The sequence below is a fragment of the Gossypium raimondii genome, chromosome 11, assembly GCF_025698545.1.
Source record: "Gossypium raimondii isolate GPD5lz chromosome 11, ASM2569854v1, whole genome shotgun sequence".
Lineage (NCBI taxonomy): Eukaryota > Viridiplantae > Streptophyta > Magnoliopsida > Malvales > Malvaceae > Gossypium > Gossypium raimondii.
The window spans coordinates 15018365-15042048 of NC_068575.1; the positions used below are offsets into that span (position 1 = coordinate 15018365).

General features: G+C 32.7%; 1 non-coding gene across 1 annotated transcript; it reads left to right on the forward strand.

Annotated features, from left to right (window-relative positions):
* The first annotated feature begins 14651 nt into the window (after positions 1 to 14651).
* On the forward strand, positions 14652 to 14758 carry LOC128035025 (small nucleolar RNA R71). Its single transcript, XR_008191429.1, has one exon. It is a non-coding gene; the product is annotated as a small nucleolar RNA R71 (small nucleolar RNA).
* Positions 14759 to 23684: the final 8926 nt, after the last annotated feature.

Here is a 23684-nt window from a genome sequence, read left to right on the forward strand (position 1 = left end):
TAGCACAACTAGGCCTCCTTTCATAATATAAATAATTTTTTTACCCAAAATAAATTGGATATAATTAAAATTAATTATATTATGTATTAATATTCATCATTTGGACCTGCTTTAGCTGAAAAATTAATTCGCCTCGATGCTTTAGAAATCGCTTCACGATTTTGTGCTTCTAGCACTGTCTACCGAGTCAATTTTCACCTTTTGTGCAAATCTGTCAAAAATAAATCAAAATTTATGAAAATTTATTATAAAATTAATTAAAATTTAATATGTTAATAATTTGATTGTAATTTAATTATTTTATAATTATAATATATTTTTTGACTCTATATTTTTTGTGTTTCCACACCCCCAAACTTAATCCATTGCTTGTCTAGAGTAATGCACAAATTGAAAAGAATTTCTTGGAAATACTTTAGAAATTTTCCTTCAAAAACTATTTTCTCAAAATTATGAACTTAGTATACTTATGCTCAAGAATAAAAATTTTAAGATTTATGCTACTTAAGTATACATATTATTCAAATTAATCTCAACTATTATTATGATAGTAAAAATAGACTAAGTGTTTTCTCAATAAATACATGTTAAATCCCTACCAATTTGATTTTTATTCCTTATTTAAGATCAAGTTGAAATCATTAAGTTTAATTTATGTTTTAATATGTTGAACATAGCAATTTCTCTCCACTAATGTAGTTAGCATAGAAACTTGAATCAATAGGTCTTTTAAATAGGTTGTACCGTGGCTAGGCTAGGGATAGGTAAAAGGCAGATAAATTGTAGGATAAAAACCCTATATTCAGCTTGCATCAGACCTTCGGAATAAGCACCTTTAATACACAAACTCATTTTGCTTTTACATGCACTACACCAGAATAGGTTTTTAGCGGCGTTTTTTTAGGCCATTAGCGGCGCTTTTTAACGCCACTAAAGGCATTTGCGGCGCTTGAAGAAGCGCCACAAAAAATGCCGCTAACGACAACGCCGCTAACGACAACGTTGCTAACTTTTGCGGCGCTTACAGAAAAAAACGCCACTAAAGATCATGTTCTTTAGCGGCGCTTTATGAAAAAACGCCGCTAAAGATCATGTTCTTTAGCGGCGCTTAGGAAGAAAACGCCGCTAAAAGTAATGTTCTATAGCGGCGCTTGGTCAAAAACGCCGCTAACAGTAGTGTTCCTTAGTGGCGCTTATTTCACAAACGCCACTATTTGGTATGACTTTTAGCGGCGCTTTTTTAAAAAACGCCACTAATTTTGGGATTTTTTTAAACTAAAACTTTCTATTTTTTTCAGCCCTCCTACAACAACAAATCAAAAGCAACCAGATCTAAACTAACCAAAAACAATAAATTTATATAATATTTCAAATTAAATGACTAAAATAATATTAATTGATATAAATAAAAGTGAATTCATACTTTTCTTTTCAAAAACGTTAAAAGTTAAAATGATAAAAATATTTATGCAATATACACTATGACGGCGGAAGTTGCGACTGCTGAAACATATTCATCATAATCTGAAGCTGCTGTTGAAGTTCGTCGTACTTTTTGCTCTGCTCTGCTTCTCTCGATGCCGCATCTTTTTGAAGTTGTAGCTGTAGTTCTTCATATTTCTTTTGAACCTCTGCTTTTATCGCTGCTTCTCTCGCTGTGGCCTCTGCTTCTCTCACTGTAGCCTCTGCTTCCCTCGCTGCCGCCTCTGCTTTAAGTTGTTGCTGAAGTTCTTCATATTTCCTTTGAACCTCAAATGTGGTTGCTTGCATCTGAGCCATCTTGTCTTTTAACCTCTGAACTTCAGCTTGAGATTGACTCCCCGAAGCCATGTATTGGTGCGAGCTGGATCCAAAATATTGGGTTGGACTGATAAAATATCCTTGAAATCAAACCCGGCCATACTTTTCAGGACCCAAAACTTCAGTAATAATCCGGTTATCAATGTCTTCAAGATGAACAGAACTATCACTAGAAGCAATCACTTCGTACTCCGTCTTTTTTTCCTTTAGTTTTTCCTAATAAATAAATCACATAGTTAGGAACGCAATATATATTAAAAAAACAAATGCAATATAACAATAGTCGCATTACAAGCAATGAATTAAACCATTAGAAAATAAACACTATAAATAACTAAAACAAGTCAAATCGTATTAAGTAAACGTACCATAATTTCACCAGCTTCAGGAGTCATAGCAGATCCATCTTTCTTCTTATATGTAATTTCAAAAAGTTGAAGGCGTCCAACTTTTTGACCGAACGACCGTTCCTACAATATAGTAGTAAAAATATTATTTAATAGAAAGTTATACATATTTGAGAATATTAAAAATTAAAATACCTCCGCCTCACTACACATGCAAAACTTCTCGACCCTACGTGTGAGTGAATTTTTGTTCTTTGTAAATTGCTTTTTCCAACTCGTTCACGATCCTACGTTATAAAATTTTTAGTACATAAATAGTAAATACTATAAACCAAAATAATTACAATAGTTTGGAAGTACGTCGTACCTCGCCTTTCTGAGAATGCCAAAATCTAATCGCATCTTCCCATTGATACCTCAACATACCCGGCGGGACATTTTGCAATTTCTCATCGAGGGTTGTTTTTGTCTTATAATAAATTTTCTTCAAAGTACTTTTATTGTCTCTCCATCTTTTTCCCAATGCCTTCTTTACATAAGCATCCGAGACCTCTAAAGCAAAACTCGACTACAAAAAACACAAGTTAATAAAGTAAATATAAATGAAACTATTTCCCAAGCATTACAGATGACATTAATAAAATTTGTTACCTTAATATTACCGAGGGCTTGGTTTTTGTTGCTATCGGGCATTTGATGCCATGACTCGTAGTTGATAGGCAACATATTCGCATTTCGTGCTAAAATGTCCATGTATCCTGCTAAAAGTCGAGCTTCTGATCCAACAGGCTGACCAAAACTGTTTCTGCATACCTTGACACGCTCAACTGGATCTAACTCGTATAACTCTCTAAGTAGCGTACATCCTCGACCTCTGCGCATCCCACCATTTTCAGCTATAAATGGTATATTATAATATAAGAATTTGAAAAATAAATCAATTATAAGTCAACACGCATGTAAATTAAATGTAAAATTATTTTGAACTTCCATAGGATCTTCAGGTGTAATCGGAACATTCGAAGATCCAATTGCTGTCCGTTGTTCAGTACTATTTGTTTCTGTCGAGTTTGGATCATTTTGAACAATGCTTTCCCTTATAATTTTTCTTCTAGGCATTTTATCTGCAATACACATAAAATGTAATTAAACTTAATAACTAATTACAACAATAACAGCACATATAAAATAGTTGAAATATATAATAAGACAAAGATTTAATACTAATGTAAGTTACATATAATTAAACAATCTTAAAATCTTACTACATCATTATTCGTAAATATCTTCATCCGTATCCTGACGAACCCATTGAAATTCTGCACTAGTACTAGGGATATTATCGTTTAAGTTTTGTCTTGGAAATGGCAAAGTTTCTAATCTGTCGTCGATGTTATCTCTACTTCCACTGCCCATGTCAAACAAGTCTCTAGGGATGTTACGGAGTACAACGTACCAACCCTCATCAGTTGGATCTTTTGAGTAAAAAACTTGTTTGACTTGAGATGATTGTTATGACATTATTATAAATTGGCACATTAATATGCTTGTTATGTAACTAACACAATATTAATATATATGTTTCATAATATAAAACATATATATATATATCGTTGCATATATATCTTTTTCTATAACCCTAATTATATTTAATTATAATCCTATTAATGACATATATAATAAGAAGTAAAAAACACAAAGAATTTACATTTTTTTGGCTTTTGTTTTAGATGAGTAATTAAACCCTAAAACCCAAAGCTATTAATCCCTATAACCCATAAATTTTAAAATTAAATTATAAACCCTAATTCGTATTCTTCATGCAAATCCGAAACGCAAAAACCATGCATTGTAACATTCAAATCATTAACGCTAAACCATAAACCATAAACATCAAGCCCTAAAACAGTAAATTTGATCATTATCTTATAAGCCGTAAACACTGACCTCACATTAACACTAACATGTAAACTGAAACTCTAAACCTTAAACCCCAATCCCCAAGCCATAAACCTAAACCCAAAACCCTGAACTTAATACTGTAAACCTAAAATAATGAACATTATGTAATGAACCCTAAAACCCCAAATCGTACACGACAAAACTTAAATATTAATCTCGAAACCCTAAAATATAATTTATTTCCTTTACGGCATTTTTTATAAAAACGCCGCTAATACCAATAAACAGTATAAAAACGATGTCGTTTTGTCTAACTTTCAACCAAATAATAAAAGTAAACGACGTCGTATTACAGAAATTTTTGCGGCGTTTATGTAAAACCGCCGCTAATACCGATAAACATCATCAAAGCGACGTCGTTTTGTCGAATTTTTCGACCAGAGCAGAACACTAAACGATGTCGTATTAAAGAAATATTTGTGGCGCTTTAGGAAAAACCGCCGCTAAAGGCCCGAGCCATTGTGGCGGTTATTAAGAAGCGCCACTAAAGGAATGTGCTGGATGAAAACGAAGTCGTTTTGGTTTAATTTTTTACGGTGTTTTTACAATAAACGCCACAAATTTGGCTCTATAGCGGCGTGTTCTGTGGAAACGCCGCTAATTATTCAATTTTTAAAAATGTTTTATTTCTCTTTATTTATAAGTTTAATGATTTTTAATAGATTTTTAATTTTGATAATTGTTATAACGTTATTATAAATTGATACATTAATATGAAATTATTAAATTTTTTAAATTTCGATGCAGATATATATGTATAATTTAAATATAATCAACATTATAAATTATAAAGTATTGAAGTTATTCAAATAATGTATAACAAATTTAATTTATATATATTCTATTTTAAGCTAACAAGCGAATGTAACTAACACAATATTAATATATTTATATGTTTCATAATATATAACATATATATATAGTTGCATATATATCTTTTCTATAACCAATTATACTTAATTATAATCCTACTAATGATATATATATAATAAGAAGTAAAAAACAATTAAGAATTTCAATTTTTTTTTTTTTTGCTTTTGTTTTAGATAAGTAATTAAACCCTAAAACCCAAAGCTATTAATCCCTATAACCCGTAAATTTTAAAATTAAAGCCTAAACTCTAACTCGTATTCTTCATGCAACTCCGGAAACGCAAAAATCATGCATTAATTAAGTAACATTCAAATCATTAACGCTAAACATCAAGCCCTAAAACAATAAATTTGATCAAGCCCTAAAACAGTAAATTTGATCATTATCTTGTAAGCCGTAAACACTGACCTCACATTAACACTAAAATGTAAACTTAATTAGCTATTAATTTCTAATGGGTATGTATTACACCAAGTAACAACCTCATTTGTCCCTTTTCATTCATTTTTGTTCTTATTGATATTGAGTACGTACTATATATAAAATTATTATTGGTACGTAATAAATTATCAATATATAATATTATTTATCACGATATTTGGTGTTTTATATATATAATTACTTTCTTTGATTTATTTAGTACTCGACTATATATATCAAAATTAATTTATTATTCTTATAAATTTTTATTCTATTTTTATTCTTTACAACACAACAATTTAAGTTTTATGATATTTTATTTTACTCATAATTTAATATATTTTTCTACTAAAGTATTTTAATTAAATAAACTGTGATTTAAAAATAATAATATATAGGACTTCTCTTTAATAAAAACAATTTGTAATATTTCTAAACAATATTGTTTGTTATCATTTTAAATGTAAATTTGACCAATATATAATAAATACAACTTTTTCAACCTATAATATAAAAATGTAATTCAAACATTACTTGAGAATATATCAAAGAATGAGATAATTGAAATGGTTTTAGATTTTATTATTAGCGGCGCTTTCACAAAAAACGCCGCTAAAAGAACGAACAATAGCGGCATTTTTAAACAAGCGTCGCTAAATGACACAGTATTACCGGCGCTTTTCCAAAAACGCCGCTAATGACCAGATCATTAGTGGCGCTTATTAAAAAACGCCGCTAAAGGCCAGAGCATTAGCGGCGCTTATAAGAAAACGCCACTAAAGGCTAGAGCATTAGCGACGCTTCACGAAAATCACCGCTAAAAGGTCGGAGAATTAGCGGCGATTTGTCAAAAACGCTGCTAAAGGCCCAAAAATATGGAAACGGAATCGTTCGGCTTAGTCTATTTGCGGCGCTTTTTGGAAAATGCCGCTAATGCTTATTTTTAGCGGCGTTTTCCGGGATGCGCCGCTAAAGCTTAATTTTTAGTGGCGTTTGTCATCCAAACGCCGCGAAAAATGCCGCTAAAAGCCTGTTTTGGTGTAGTGATGATCTTTTGTACATCTATTTCTTTTGAGTACATATGCTCTTCCTTCTTCTTCTTCTTCTTCTTCTTCTTCTTCTTCTTCTTTTTTGAGCATTTGATACTTCTTTTCAACTTCCCCAAACTTATTTTCAAAAAATATTCTGCATAGTACTAAGTCTAGTGCTTAGGACAATTTAAAGATAATTATGAGAGAAGTGATGGCTAAATATTGCAAAGGTTCAAATAAGATTGGCTCATATAATCTCAAAGTTGGGTTTCAAAGGATAAAAATCCATCAAGGATGGCTTGAAAGGCTCAAACAGTCCAAACAAAAGTTTCCTAAATCATTTTCAACATTCCATGCTTCCTAGGATCGCCTTAAGAAATTACTAAGTCAATTCTAGAGACTTAAACTTTCATGCATGACTAGTTATCCTAAGAAACTAAAAATTGTATGGTATGGTTTGCATGCTTTATTAATAGTACATTTATGTCATAATTCAGCTAATCATAACAATTCTTGAAATAATAGAGCTTTATTCATACTGAATTTTAGCTTACTTAACAAAAGTTCACATTTTTTAACAAAATATAACCTAACCATAATTAAAAGAAAATTTTACTCTGAAAGAAATAATTTCAATTTTTTGATCCCCCTTAATTAAAATGAACAATGTCCTCGTTGTTAGAAGTGAATAAATACTATACACCAGGTAGGATTCTAAAAAAGAGGAGGTGAGTCAATTTGACTGCTTAAGTACCAAGCTCTCTCTAAATCCAATCCTAGACATGTACATATCTATTGCAACACTTCTTATTTTAAAATTTGTTCATTTTTATTTATGATTTCCACCTCTTGTTTTATTATGCAAGAAATAAAAAATCCTAATACAACCTAATCCTAAAACATTAAATAACCTAGGAAAGAAAATAAAATAAAATAAAGATCCCCCTTTTTTATTTATTTACAGATCTCTCATAATCCAAATCATCTTTTGCTCCATCGTCTTTGTTTTTGCATGAATCGCTTCGTTCCCTCTTCGATATCGGACTCCATGGTTCAAATATAGAATCTGGAAACTCAGGCACAAAAATAAGCAGGTCATTGAATATTTTCGTAAGAGTTCTCATTGAGTCCTCTCGTATTTTTGAATATCTTCAGCAAGCTTGTTGCTGTCATTGCATATGTTGCATTATGTCCATAAACTTTAACAGCTCATCTCAAAGATCTGGATGAGGCGATTGAGCTCTGAATGTTGAAGCTGCCATGTCAGGTTCGGTTATTGGTTCCATTGGTTTTGCCTTATCAAGTATTTCAACTGACTGCCTTGGTTCAATCTCTGTGGGATCTTTTTCTTCTTCTTTAAGATCCTCGCTCTCTTTAACTCGATGCTGTAGAATAGAATCTCCAGCTATTCGGTAGAGGTCCCAATCTATGATTGTGCCCTTGCTATAACCTGTCTTCTTTACATTTGCAAGAATTTTAACTTTTAAGCACAAAATTGTTATCGTAAAGGGAAAGTAAGCTAAGCCAGAACATCTAGCGGCACAATTCCACATTTCTCTTAGAATATTTTTCTCACATCAATGGTCTTTTCCATTAAGATCGAGTATAACAAGACCATTCACTCTAATGAAATTCTAGTCCCATGTGAAATAGGCATAAGGCTGAATCGAATGAAATAGGACCTTTTCTAATGGTGTCAAATATTCTCTACGACATGTGTGAGTTCCATGCTTTGACACAGTCCATTTAGAACCCGGTATTGTAATTTCCTTGAGAATTTCTTTCAATTTTTTAGCCTCAATATTTCTCATTAAGGAAGAATATTTGTCGTCTTCAAAATTAGGTAATTCAAATAATTCATTAATAGCATTTGAGCTTATTGGTACCTTGATTCCTCAGACAGAAATTTTTGTTAATTCGTTTGAGGTCAAATTTGCATAAAATTCACAAACTAATTCCTCATCTACACTAGGTCTTTTCTCACAAAACAACTCCCAATCGAGAGCTTCGGTAATTTGTCGAATACGCTCCATGAAATCAATATAGTTGTTTGCTTTTAGTGTAAAGCCTTTTTCAAGGTGCATTTATTGATTCTTGAAAATGCTATTGTATCTCACTTTGGCTTCTTCATAGTGAAATTTGTTTTGTGATTCTTCAATTTGGACAGAGGCACGAGTTATTTTACAAGGCATGGTTAACCTAAACATAAGATGGGAACAAATTTTCTCAAAAATTCAATTTTTATAAAATATTAATAACTGAATAAATTGAAAAGTTAAACAATCAAATAAAATTAAAATTTAGGAGAAAAATTTTCTTATCACCTTTGTATAAAAATTAAGTACTCAATAAATAAAATTAGAAGTAAAAGATTTTAATTGAGGGTTGGTTGGAAGGGTGACTGGTTGGTGCTATATGTGGTGGAAGTGTGGTGTACAAGTGACAAGAGATTTGAATTTTATGGCTAAGGTGCACATGGCATAAGGAATGAACACCAGCAGCACGACCTTGGCATGAACAGATGCGTCGGCTAGGCCAACAACAATAACATGCATGGTGTGATGAAGACGGGTGCGTGCATGAGCAAATTTGGAGCTAGGCATGCGAGTAGCTGCAGCGATAGGAAGCAACTGCTGGGCTAGTGCGCAAGTAGGTGAGTCGAGCGAGACCTGGCATAAGCAGTAGGTGTGCACGAGCTAGAGCTAGAAACAGCAAAGGCGTGCGCGTTAGGGCTATTGGTGTGCCGATAGTAGGTGTTGGTGTGGTAGGTTAAGGTGATGTGAATGGTGGACAAGATTGGTAGATTTAATAGTGAAGGGAGGAAGGAATTCAATTAGAACTCTTAGAACAATTTAATAATAAAATATTCTAAGTCCTAACTCCATACAAAGTGAATATGAATTATTAATTAATATGATGTATATTAAAATATTATTTGTTATTACTTTATTTATTGAAATTAAAATATGATAAAATTTAAACAAATTCTAAATCTATATAAAGTTGATAATAATTAATATATTATAATAAATATAATTTTATATTAGTTATTATCATCTTATTTAAAAATTAAATTAAAAGCTTTTATTTTAGCTATATTTTAAAAATATTTACAAAAGAGACGGTTAATTTTTAATATTTACAAAAGAACAACCAAAATTTTCAAATAATTCAAATAAGTACTTAAACTTAAAGAAAATTTAAAAATTGAGTTGCAATTAAAACTTGAATCAAAATTGATCATTTTATTAGTAAAATTAAAATTTATTTTGCCATTTAGGAATAACTTCTCGAAAGATCATATTTAAATCAATTTTGAAGAAAGATTTGAGAGGTCACAAGCACTCCTACTTAAGTTCTCTCCTAGATAGAATTTATTTAAACATACTAATCCCAAAAATATACCCTAAATCATTTATTTAAAAAGAAAACGAGAAAAATTTTATCTCACTCAATTTTATCCCCCCAATAATGTTATAAGCGTCGAGCACTGACTCGAAAATTAACTATCTGATAAAATGAATGAGACTTTATCCCACTCAATTTTAAGTTCGACAACTCTATATGGAAAAACTTGGTGAATGGTAAATGGACTGGACCAACGTGATTTTAACTTACCTAGAAAGAACCTTAATCTGGAATTGAATAACAAGACTTGCTGACTTGCTTCAAATTATCGAACTCGAATCTACTTGTCATGTCATCTTTTAAGTCTTTTCTTGAATAGTTTGGCATTCTCGTATGAGAACATTTGGAACTCTTCTAACTTGTTGAGTTGAAGCATTTGTTTCTCTTTAGCAAGTTTAAGATCCAAGTTAAGTTGTTGAATAGCCCAATAAGCTTTATATTCTATCTCCAAGGGTAAATGACAGGCTTTCTCAAAAACCAACCTATAGAGTGACATCTCTAAAGGTTTTTTGTATGTTGTCCTGTAAGCACATAAAGCATTGTCTAGTCTTTTGGACCAGTCTTATCGGTTCGGACAAACTACCTTCTCAAGTATGCCTTTTATCTCTATGTTCTCCAATTCAGCTTGCCCATTCGTCTACAGATGGTAAGCTATGGAAACCTTGTGCTTTGCTCCATGTTTGTCAAGTAACCATTTCAACCATTTGTTAACAAAATGGGGCCCTCATCACTGATGATAGCCCTAGGAGTTTCAAACCTTGTGAACACATGTTTCTGCAAAAACTACATCACAACTTTGGCATCGTTTGTTAGATATTCCTTGGCCTCAACCCACTCAGACACGTAGTTTACTACTACAAATACTTGTGACCAAAAGACAGAGGGAAAGGACCAAGGAAGTCAATACCCTAAACATTGAATAATTCTACCTCAATGATGTTTGTTCAGGGTATCTCATTTCTGTTGGTAACATTTTGCAACCCTTTGGTATCGATCATAATTCTTTACGTAAACATACACGTTTTTGAATAACGTTGACCAAAAAAATTTGGCTTGCAATACTTTGGCTGCAATACGTGTACCTCCGAAGTGTCCCCCACTTGGAGTTGTATGGCAATGATATAAAATCTCATGTACTTCATCTTCTGTCACGCATTTCCTAATCATTTGATCTACACACTTTCTGAACAAGTATGGTTCTTCTCAGAAATAATACTTCACATCATGAAGAAACTTTTTTTTGTTGATATGACTTATCCAAAGGCATCAAACCACAAGCTAGATAGTTAGCAAAATCAGCAAACCAATGGGTATTATAGATATGATTTATCTTAAATATGTGTTCATCTAGGAATGTCTCCTAAATGGGTATAAGTGAATAAGTCCCTTCTTGCATCTCCAGTCTAGACAAGTGGTCTGCTACTTGGTTTTCTACTCCCTTTCGATCATGAATTTCAAGATCAAACTCTTGGAGTAAAAGTACTCATCGAATCAATCTCGGCAAAGCATTTTTCTTGGCAAGTAAATACTTAATTGTCAAATGATCCGTATAGACCATCACTTTAGTAACTACAAGATAAGATCGAAACTTATCAAAAGCAAACACAATAGCAAGTAACTCTTTCTCTATTACCGTGTAATTCAATTGAGCTCCCGTCAGAGTTTGACTTGCATAGTAGATGGGATGAAAAACTTTGTTCCTTCACTGGCCTGTTACAGCTCCTATTGTGAAGTTACTTCCGGCACACCTCAATTTAAATGGCAATTTCCAATTTGGTGTGACGATGATGGGTGCTAAAACTAACCAGTTCTTCAAATCATTAAAAGCTTTTAAAACACTCCTCGGCAAATTTGAACATTGTGTCCTCCAATATTTTATATAAGGGTTTAACAATTTTGGAGACTTCCTTAATAAATCTCCAATAGAAACCAATGTGACCCAAAAAGCTCCTAACACCCTTTACAGATGTTGGAGGTAGGAATTTCTCAATAATAGCTACCTTTACTTTATCTACCTCGATCCCATGTCTCGTTATCTGATGCCCTAGAACAATACATTCTCGTACCATGAAATGACACTTTTCCTAGTTAAGTATAAGGTTTGTTTCTTCGCATCGTCTTAATACCTTGGCTTAATTGGCTAGGCAGTCATCATATGTATCTTCAAATACTGAAAAATCATCCATAAGAACTCCCAAATACTTTTCAACCATATCAATAAAAATAAACACCATACATCTTTGAAATGTAGCAGGTGTATTACATAAACCAAATGACATGCGTCTAAATGTAAATGTATCGTACTGGCATGTGAATGTTGTTTTGTGTTGATCCTCTAGTGCTACTGTGATCTAATTATACCACGAGTACCTATCGAGAAAGCAGTAATAGTCTTACCCTACGAGTATATCCAGCATCTGGTCCAAGAACGACAAAGGAAAATGATCTTTCATAGTCACCTTGTTCAACTTTTGATAATCTATGCAAATTCTCCATCTCGTAACCATTTTTGTTAGTATTAACTCGTTATTCTCATTTTCAACGTCTATAATACCTCATTTTTTGGCACACACTAGATTGGACTTATCCATGAACTATCTGATATGGGATAAATTATACCTGCATCTAACCATTTTATGATTTCTTTCTTTACCAAGTCCTTCATAATGGGATTTAGTCTTCATTATCCCTCAATCATCCCTTTCTCGCCATCTTTCAGGATTAACTTGTGCATGTATATAGATGGACTAATGCCACGAATGTAAGCTATGGTTCATCCGATAGCATTCTTTAATTATTTCAACATTAGGATGAGTTTCTCTTCTTACTCTTTGGTCAACTCTACTAAAATAATCAAAGGAAAGTAGAAGCGTTACCTAAATAAACATATTTTAAATGTGAGGGAAGTATATTCAGTTCTAATTTAGGTGGCTCCTCAATTGATGCTTTTGGTTGGACATAATCTCTACTTTCTAACTCCAAAGATTCAAAGCGGGATTACGGATTAAACCCCCTTTGATTAGCTTCGAGCAAGGCTAAGTATTCCTCTCCCTCTTCATCAGTTGTAGGGTCTTATGTCAAAACTTGCTCTAATGGGTCCTCAACAGAGTTGAGTTCCCATTCTATAGTTAAATCCTCTAACTCTGATACTGCAAAATAGTTATCAACTGTGTCAAGGAATCACCTAGACTTAAAAATATTTAAAGTTACCTGATTGTCCTAAACATGCACAATAAGCTCACCATTTTGCACATTAAGGGTCCTTCCAATTGCTAGGAAAAGCTTTCCTAGGATGATTGACACCTCTTTATCTACTTCAAAGTCTAGATTAAAAAAGTCAGCATGAAAAATAAATTTATCTACACATACCAATACATCTTCGATTTTTCCTTCTAGATGTGCTAAGGATCGATCTGTTAATTAAAATGTAACTATAGTAGGTTTAACTTCACCTATCCCCAATTTCCTAAATATGGAAATAGGCATCAAGTTGATGCTTGCATCCAAATCACATAGTGCTTTACCACAATAAGTTGCTCCAATATTGCAAGGTATGGTAAAACATCCAAGATCATTCAACTTCTGGGGTCGTTTTTCTTGAAGATATGCATTGCATTCCTTCGTCAGGACTACCATCTCAAATTCTCATGGTCTTTGTTTCTTAGACAGGATATCCTCCAAGAATTTGACGTAGTTTGGCATCTGCTCAAGTGCTTCTCCCAACGGAATATTGATACGAAGTTGCTTGAATACATCTAAAAATTTATTGAACTGGACTTCCTACTTCTACTTCTGATGTCATTGAGGGTAGGGTGGTAGAGGATTCTTTACTGTAACTAGTTGATTTATCTTCTGTGACAATTCTGCATCTAACAAAGTTGTAAGTTTATTAAAATTGACTAGTTCAGAAATTACCTTACCGAATTTTACAAATTCTGGTGAAGTTGGAATTTCAACACTCAGTTGAACTTCCACTAAATTTTAAGTATCAATTGGCTCTTCTTCAACTTCGACAACGTTGGGCTCTAATGTCTTTCCTCTTTTCAATGTTAATGCTTTACAATGCTCTTTCCCTGGATTTCTTGGGTTTTCTACATCACTAGGCAGAGTACATTGTGGTTGATTCTTAAGTTCAATAGTAAGTTGACCCACTTGATTCTTCAAATTCCTTAAAGCGACTTTATTTTTTGTCATATATCCCTTCAATAGGTTCTCTAAGCTATTGGAAGATTTAGCTTGAGTTGATTTCTGAACTTGTTAGGTAAAAATAGGTGGTTGGGTCGGTCTAGCTTATGCATAAGTGTTACTAATTGCAGCCCCCTGGTTACTCCATGAAATGTTAGGGTGGTTTCGCAAAGATGGGTTATAAAAATTGTATTGCAGTCCTTGCCTTCCTCGATTCTGGTTCTGATTACTTATGTAATACACATATTTTGGGTTTGATGGACATTCTTCGAAAAAATGTTCTTCCCCACAATAAACACAGGCTATATTTTCAAATTGATTAGATGGTTGTATTGTAAAACTATTAAACTCATTAATGGTAAAATTATTAAGCATTGATGATATTAACGATACCTAATATGTAAGTAAAGTGAAAGCGTCCACTTCACTTACTCCAATGACTCGTCTTCCTTACACTGCTCAATTGGTTGGCCATTAATGATTGTTGCTAAAAATCCTATCAATGATTTCATAAGCATCATTATAAGACATAGAAAGGAGAACACTATTAGCAAAAACGTCTACTACCATTCTCGTGTGAACATTGAGACCATTATAAAATGTCTCAAGTTGGATGCAATACGGGATTCCATGATGAGGGCACTTCTGTAATAATTCTTTGTACCTTTCCCATGCCTTATACAATGACTCGTCATCCATTTGTTGGAAAGTAGTGATCTCGTTCCTAAACTTAGCATTCTTGCTAGTTAGGAAATAATTTATGAGGAATTTTTTTGCTAACTCTTGCCATGTGGAAATGGAATGTGGTGGCATTTAGTTCAACCAGGTTCGAGCTCTGTCCCTCAGTGAATATAGGAACGACTTTAATCGTAGTACATCTTCGGGTACTCAAGCTAGCTTGAAAAAACCTCTCACCTCCATAAACAATCTTAAGTGAACGTGAGGATCTTTGGTAGGCATTCCACTGAATTGGCCCACTGTTTGAAGCAATTGGAACATAACCAACTTCAGCTCTAACTATTGTGCCTCGATTTTGGGTCTCCTAATACCTAGATTAAGATCATGAAATACTGACACAACATACTATCTCAGAGCTCTATCCTAATCATTAGCAATAAGGATAGGATTTTGAGCAGGGTTTGCTCTATTTCCTTGATTTAGATTTTCAAAATTCATCTTTCCAGTACTTTTTTGAGCTGCTTGTTTTCTTCGTTGTCAAAAAGTTCTTTCAATCTTAGGGTCTATGGGGAGTAAATCGATAATTTAATTAATAGTCATAAACATATGAAACAAATACAAAAAATTAATTAAGTTAAAATTGAACAGAAAAATAAACTAAAATGCAAAATTAAAAAATTCATAAATAATGAATTTTAAAATAATCTTCGACAACGGCGTCAAAAACTTGGAATGATAGAAATGTGTAAGTGTACACAATCACAACAAGTAATAAAGTGGCAAGTAAATGTAGAGTTATCGTACCCATAGGGACTGTGTAAGAAAATATTTATGAAATGCAATTAAAAACACTTTGGTGAAGAAAATCGTTTGTTTGAAAAAGGGTTTAATAAAACTATATTTTAACTAAGTAATTTAACTAAGAAAAAATTTAAAGGTACAAATTCAAGCACAATTTCTAAAAATAAGTTTAATCAATATGACATAATTGTGTTAAATCAATCACATTTCTTAACTTAATATTATTAAAACAATATTCATGTTGTTAGGAATAAATTCATGGTAACTTGGTAATTTTTAATTATAGCACGAACAGACTTACAAATTTAACTAATCTCTTAAACATATTACTATGTCAATTCAAACAATTAATCAATTATATTAAGTAAGTAAAAGATTAAGTGAGGTAACAATATATACCTATATTGAAATAGTTTAATCACATAATCTTGCAAGTTATACAATGCTAATGTATTTTTTAATATTGTCGCTAATTTAACCCTTAGCTACCTTAGAAGATTAAACATGCAATCGATTAAGTATTGTGTCAATTAATTACAATTTCAATATGATTAATAATTAATTCATTAGTTACTTTACAATCGTAATGCAAGAATAACATAATTATGGTTTTACTTAATCAAACAATTTACCAAGACCTATAACAACATAAACATGATTTTAATAACTTAAGTAGACGACATGCAATCAACCTAACATGAATTAAATTTAAGTCATGTTAATTAAATTTAGAATAACAACATAACAAATATACATAGACATGTTAATAATAACAGTAAGAAAAGTTAAAGGATAAGAAACTAGAATCAAATCTGGTGTTTCTCTGAAGCTAGACTAATTTACTCTGCTCCTCATTCTCCGCTCATTCTTGTTGAACCGATGCTTCTATAAGCACTTGAATGCTGCTACCCAAGGTGGTTGAAGGGCTCTTCTACAAGATGGGAATCAGCAACGAAAGGACAAGAAAGAAAAATGGGATATAAGAAGAGAAAGTGAGTGAAAGAGAGAGAGATGTAAGGTAAGAGAAAGAGATGTGAGGAATGAGAAGTGTGTTGAAATGAATAGGTGAGGGGGTATTTATAGGTGGGATTGTCTGCTAAAAATAGCAAAAAATCAGCAGTCATATACCCCCTTGGCCGGCCACACATATGGCAAGTTTGAATGTTTCAAACTTGGTAAATTTAGCTTGGGAAAATATTTAAAAGCACAAAAAGTTATGGGGTTTGAATTCAATTTCAAAGAAACTTCAAGTGTTGATTTGCAAGTCAAATAATCAACTAATATGAGTTGATTAGGTTAGCATGTTGGACGATTTTGGCTAGCCCATTTGCTTGGTTGGATCAGTCTTTCAATTTAGCACAATCGGGCCTCCTTTCATAATATAAATAATTTTTTTACCCAAAATAAATTGGATATAATTAAAATTAATTATATTATGTATTAATATTCATCATTTGAACTGTCTTAGGCTAAAAAATTAATTCGCCTCGATGCTTTAGAAATCACTTCACGTTATGTGCTTTTAGTAGTATTTGTTGAGTCGATTTTCAACATTTGTGCAAATCTGTTGAAAATAAATCAAAATTTATGAAATTTTATTATAAAATTAATTAAAATTCAATATGTTAATAATTTTAGTGCAATTTAATTATTTTATAATTATTATATATTTTTCAACAAGAATTATTACGAAACTGCATGAATTTGAGTTAAAAATGGTTAAAATAGTCTATATACTTTCAACCAAACATACAATTGCTGGAACTTTGTGAAAAATTAGGCAAAAAGTCATCGCATTCACCTGGATGAGGGTATCATCCTTGAATTATAAATATTTAGCGTCAATGGACCCCGTCAAAAATGAGGTTATTGATGTCAAGGGCCTAATGCCGATCGAGGCAATGGTCAGGAAGCATATAGCTAATAGATCATCAATACTCGAGTTATATGTGGAGTTTGTCAACACAAATGAAGGCAGTAGAAGTTCAACATTTGTTCTAGTTCAAGAGGTCAAAACGAAAGAGGAAGCCGAGAGTCCAACGACACGGTTGTACGATGGGTTCGCGACTTTGTTAGAAAGCTCACATTATGATATCTCGAAATCATCAATAATAAGACACTAACCAGTTTCATCCCTAGATTTCAACTGTGGTAGATAGAACGTTTAGCAATTGGGGCATGACGATAATTGAGACTTCAACACCTTAGCACAACAATCTGTTAGTGGTTTTGATTTCAATTTTGAGAGTCTAATGTTCTAAATCTGGAACACTTGTAGGGGTATGATATCAGTTCCACTAGTGAGCGAGCCGTAGGTGATTTTGGTTGTACCAACAACTATACGAGAAAGGATAATGTACTCCTTACAACCTTCATCGATGGAGAGACATCTATCCCTAGACATCCTAGGAGGTTGAGATTAAAAAGGGCATTTAATTTCATGACGACCCAATGCAAGAGTTTGGGTCAGATGGTCAGAAATTACATTATTTTCTAATCTAGAGTCAGTTCCAACTAAACCAAAAGATGAAGGTTCAGATGGTGAAGGTCCGAACGAAGCTACGGAAGAAGATCCATGGTTCAGGGCATACTGACCTCTGACCCACATACATAATGTAAACCTCTCAGTAGAAGATGGGTTGGACTTTTTAGAACACCCATACAGAATGTTGGTGATTTAGAACCAGGGAAGGAGTTTTCCTCTAAAGATGCTTTTGCCGCAACAGTGAAGCGATATAACATAATGAATGAGATAAACTTCTATGTTGTTAAATCCTGATCAAAGAAATTTGAGGTGAAATGTGCAATGCGAGACAATAGATGTCCATTGAAAATCATGGCTTTTAAAGAAAAATATAGGGTTGTGGACCATCAAGAAATATATCGCTTCACATACGTGTGTTGTCATGGGTACTGCGTAAAGACTGTTTGATATTTGTGGTACTGAATTGCTAATTTTGAAATACTTATTTTATTCTAGGTATTAGATAGGATCATCCAAAGTTGAATTCGAAGATGAATTCGAATATAATATGGCTATGGTGAAATCAAGCCTCTAGGTTCCCGTGTTGGTTATAATTGCCAATATCCATAGCTAATACAATTACACGTCATAGTACCACAAGGTGTGAATCATAAAATAGAAGGCCATGAAGAATATGCATAATGGGTAGGGCTCATCGTATAATAATTCATGAAAATGGTGTCAAGTACTTAGTCAGTGGGTATCATGTTTCGTATCCAAATTAGAAACGATGCCTACGTATTACTAAGATCGATTGGTCCAAAAAAGTCGAGTTTTCATCATTTCTTCTAGATTCTAGACCAATGTCGATAAGTTTTTTGGTATGGTAAACCATTGGTACAAATCAATGGTACATTCCTGTACTGAAGATATTAGCATTGGTTGTTATTTGTTGTTGCATAAGATGATAATAGAAAAATCTTACTCATAGCCTTTGTAATAATGTTGGAAGAAAAGGCAAATGATTGGGATTTCTTCCTATTTAACTTGATATGGCATATTATTAGAGGTGCTCATGGGCCGGGCGGCCCGACCCGGCCTGACGGCCCGCCCGAAATATGGGCTTGGGCAAAAAAACGAGGCCCGTTCCTCGGGCACCACTTTTTGCTTTACCACCAAATTTTACCGATATAATAAATATTTTTAATTTTTAATTTTTTTTAATTTTAAAATATTTTTAAAATATTTTTAAATTTTTTTAATTTTAAAATATTTTTAAAATATTTTTAAAATACTTTTTTTTAATTTTTAAAATAAATTTTTGGTATTTATTAAAAAAATGGGCGGTAGGGCAGCTTATGATTTTTTCCGTGCAGCACTGGGCAAAATTTCAGGCCCATATTTTGGGTCGGGCCGGGCCCGTGTTCAAAATTTTTTTATGGGCCCGGCCTGAACCCGACCTGGCCCGGCCCATGAGCACCTCTACATATTATCCTGCAACTTAATATGTGTGTAATTTCTAATAAGGGCCCCAGAATACTTGCCACGATTGAACTGTAGAGAAGCCTTTGGGGCCACAATCACCATAGGTATTGTCTAAGAAATGTAGATGCTAACTACTACGGACAACACAAGTTTGATAGTCAACGGGCACAAGTCATTAACATCAGAATATATTCACCTCTATTTAAACTATCATAATTTAACCGCTTAACAGTATTTGCATTAATGGATGAACTATTTACTTTCCTCAACATGGTACAAGCTCGTCCAACATCGTTTTCATAAAATGTTGGAAATCTTGTGGGCTATTAACGATAGCAATACGACATAACTTGCTAACAAACCCTTCGACCAGTGATCTCAATCGTACAATGGGGGTTTACAATACAAGCATATGACAACAAGCATAGCAGATCAATTTCGTATAGAAGGAGACACATCATTTGCTAGTAACCTGGATTGTGAAAAAAACATATTTATGCTTGGTAACATTATTTCTAAAGTGAACGAAAATATATAGTGGACAGATAAAGGGCGGTCACGTTTGATGCAGGGCTGTTGTGAAAGAAATTAAGGATAGTGCAGAAGAGCCAACAATATTCATTTAGTGTGTCACTCGCGTCCAAACCTATCATTTTGGGTTACGGAGTTTTATAGAATGGACCAAGGTATTAAACAAGAATAGACGGCTTTAAAAACCTTAAATTTAGTTACCCAAATATGTTAAAAGCCTTAATTTTGAGGTTTCGACTTAGGTTTTAGTTTAAGTTTTCAATTTTGGGTTTTAGATTCAATTCAAATTCAAGGTTTCAATTTAAATTTTAGTTTGGGGTTTTGGCTTTAGTTTCGATTTCAAGGCATTTCAGTTGTACAATAACCACATGAGTAACTAAATAAGTGTGTCAATTTTACAATTTTGTAATATAGATAAATATAAAAATGAAAATTAATTTAATATGATGTTTAACTTAATAAAACATAATTTGTCCAAAATAATATTAAAATGAAATAAAATCGAATTTTTGTATTCTATATTTCGAATTTCCATGGCTTTTTGGCTTATTTTAAGCCATCAAACTCTATTTTTTTTCAAAAATTTGGTGGTTTTAAGAATATTAATTTAAAGTTCAAATGTAATTCTAAAACAATAAATTTTGTTTCATAAAAAAGAATAACCAAAAACCTAAGATATTGGGGCACAAAAAAAAAATGAAAATCGTCACAACTTGCCCAGAATTTCTAAGTTTACTGTTTCAAGTAGGCGAATTTGAAAGCTTAGTTCTTTTAACATAGAACTCAATTTGGCTAGAAAAACATACCAATGGAAAGATCACATTTCATAAAATAGAAATTGCCTAAAGTTTGTCTAGAATGAGCAAGAATATATGGTTTTAAAAAGCCTTAAATTTTGTTACCCAAATATGTTCAAAGCCTTAGGTTCAGGGTTTTGACTTAGGTTTTAGTTTAGAGTTTCCATTTGGGGTTTTATGGTTGGTTTCCGGTTTGGGGTTCTGAATTCAGTCGCGATTAGGGTTTTAATTCCTAGGCATTTTGATTGTGTATTAAGCTTTCAAGTAACTAAACCATTGTGATGATTATACAATTTTGTAATACTTTTAAATATAAAATGTAAAAATGAATATGGTGTTTAACTTAACAAAACATAATTTGGGCAACAATAATATTAAAATGAAATAAAAAATTTATATTTTATATTTTAAAATTACATGACTTTTTTGCTCATTTTAAGCCCTGAAAACTCTATGCCCTTTAAAAATTTAGTGGTTTTAAGAATATTGATTAAAAGTTTAAATGTAATTCTAAAACAAGAAATTTCATTTCATCAAAAAGAGTAACCAAGAGCCTAAGTTCTTGGGGCTCAAAGCATTGAAAATCGTCACAACTTGTCCAAAATTTCTATGTTTTCTATTTCGAGTATGGTACTTTGGGGGTTTTTTCTATTAACACAGAACTCAATTTGGCTAGAAAAACATACCAACGGAAAGAGAGTTTAAATCGATTTAAAAAAGTTTTAATCGATTTAGAAGAAATCTGTATATTTTTTCCTTTGTATTTCGACTCTAACATGCACACTCCATGTAACGAGAACCTGTAACAACTTATTTTCCAATGGTGTCAGAAATAGTGCTTTTGGGACCACGATTTCGACGTGTCAATTCATAAATATTAATTATTTAATTTTACGAGATCATTAGTATTGTATTAAAATTTGGTTTGAAATTTTAGATGTTTGGTTAGTTAATTAAAGGAAAAGAATTAAATCGTAAAAAGTGAAAAGGTCAATTGTTTTTAGGGTTTTAGTGGTAATTAAGTATTTAAATAAAATAAGATGATTTAATATGGCAATTAAGTCATTTCGTTATTTAGTGGACGGTTTAAGCTTATTAAGTTATTTTGTAGTAAATTTATTAATAAAAATGTTAAAGTAATAAAATAAGAAAAACAAAAAAGGTTAGGGAAATTTATTAATAAAAGTGTTAAAGTAATAAAATAAGGAAAACAAAAAGGGTTAAGGGACCATCTTCTTCAATTCTTTCAAACCATAGCCAAAACACCATTCTTTTTATCTTAGGAACTTCGGCCTTGCATATAATAACAAGTAGATAATTGAGGAAAAGGAAAATTTGTTAAATAGTTTCTGAACTTTTGTTTTCACTACAATTTAGTCCTAATAAGTTTGTACAGTTTAATTTTGTACAAAATTAGATGTTATATTAACTACGAGTTGAGATTTTTGGATATGCTGACATAATTGAATTGAAATAAGTTAATGTGAGTCAATAAATTAATTGAATTGGAAACTCTTATTTAGTGTTATATTGAGCCTGATGAACGTAGGATTGGATACAATTGGCATGCCAATAGGTTCTTAATTTGCGCGATACGAATTTGACTAGTGATGAGATGGTGATTATTGATTTGTTACTGTTCACTAAATATACCAAAATCTAGCATTTGTTGCATACTATCGTGTTATGTTTATAGTGATTCTAGTGTGTTTCGGAGGGATGTTAGCAGTCTAGGCACTTAGTGTAACACCCCTAACCCGTATCCGATGTCGGAACAAGGTTATGGAGCATTACTGGACTTATAATTGAATAAACAGACATTTCAATTTCATATCACATTATCATTATAGAAACCAATCATATAGTCCCTAATACGAGTCTTTGAGGCCCAAAATAGACATTAAAAACAAGTCGAGACTAAACCGAGTACTCAAGGAATTTTTCAAAAAACATGAAAATTTTTCAAAGGTGCAGGGGACACACGCTCGTGTGCCAGGCCATGTGTCTCACACGGCTAAGAGACACGTCTGTGTCTCAGGCCATGTGGACATTCGAAATGGGGACACATGGGTGTGTCCCAACCCGTGTCCATACCCGTGTAACTCACTAACTTGGGTCACACGGCCAAACCACATGCCCATGTGGTAGGCTGTGTACCCTTTGAAATGGCCTCACAAGCCTGTGTGCCAGCCCTATGCTAGGCCATGTGAAAACTGGAGGGTATACTGACTCATGCCACACGGCCATGCCACACGCATGTGTGCTAGGCTGTGTGAAGCTACTAACTTGTTTACTTTAGAAATTACAGGGGACACACGGCCGTGTCACCAGGCCGTGTGTCACACATGGCTGAGACACATGCCTGTGTGGACAAAAATAGGTCATTTTCCAAGCCATATTTCTCACCCAATTTGGTACCAACCAAAACACAGAAATTTACATATAGCCATTACATAAATAGGCATTCAAAACCAACCAAAACCAAGCTTAAAACATGTAATATCAATACATACAAACATGATGCCCATAAGCACTCAATTGACCATTTATAAACATGCCAAATATGTCTCCAAAATCTACCTAAATGGTCAAACATATATATGCATCTTTGTGCCTAAAACTTAACATGCATGTCACTTATCAAACTTAACTATTTGATATCCAAAGTACCAATTCACAATCAAGACATTCATATGGCAACCAAACACCATATATAATAAGGCCATTTGCACATATTTACATAACAAAATATACCTAAAAACAAGTCAAATCAAATGGCTAAATACATGACAAAACATATAGGCAACCATTAGTCAAGATGACCTATACATGCCATTTAACCAAAATATATTGTCAAAAGTACCAAAATAAGCGTTTGATAGTGTGATGAGATCTCCGACAA